The sequence below is a fragment of the Triticum aestivum genome, chromosome 7B, assembly GCF_018294505.1.
Source record: "Triticum aestivum cultivar Chinese Spring chromosome 7B, IWGSC CS RefSeq v2.1, whole genome shotgun sequence".
Lineage (NCBI taxonomy): Eukaryota > Viridiplantae > Streptophyta > Magnoliopsida > Poales > Poaceae > Triticum > Triticum aestivum.
Window position 1 is genome coordinate 693,674,884 of NC_057813.1, and position 601 is coordinate 693,675,484.

A 601-nucleotide genomic window follows, 5' to 3' on the forward strand; every position below is an offset into this window, starting at 1 on the left:
TCGTTCGTCTACGCTTGGTTCGTCTTCGTGACTTCATCCGTTCGTCTTCTTCATGTTCTCGTTCTTCTTCCTTGCAGGATTTCAGGCAAGATGACCGCTACCCTGGATCTCACTACTATCATTGCTATGCTAGTTGCTTCGTTCTATCGCTATGCTGCGCTACCTATCACCAGTTTATCAAGCCATCCCAAATTGCCATGAACCTCTAACCTTTGATACCTTTCCTATGCAAACCGTTGTTTGGCTATGTTACCGCTTTTCTCAGCCCTCTTATAGCGTTGCTAGTTGCAGGTGAAGTTGAAGATTGCTCCATGGTGGACAGGATTTTGGTTGGGATATCACAATACCTCTTATATTATTAATGCATCTATATACTTGGTAAAGGGTGGAAGACTCGGCCTTATGCCGGGTGTTTTGTTCCACTCTTGCCGCCCTAGTTTCCGTCATACCAGTGTTATGTTCCCGGATTTTGCGTTCCTTACGTGGTCGGGTGATTTATGGGACCCCCTTGACAGTTCGCTTTGAATAAAACTCCTCCAGCAAGGCCCAACCTTGGTTTTACCATTTGCCTCACCTACCCCCTTTTTCCCTTGGGAGTCGC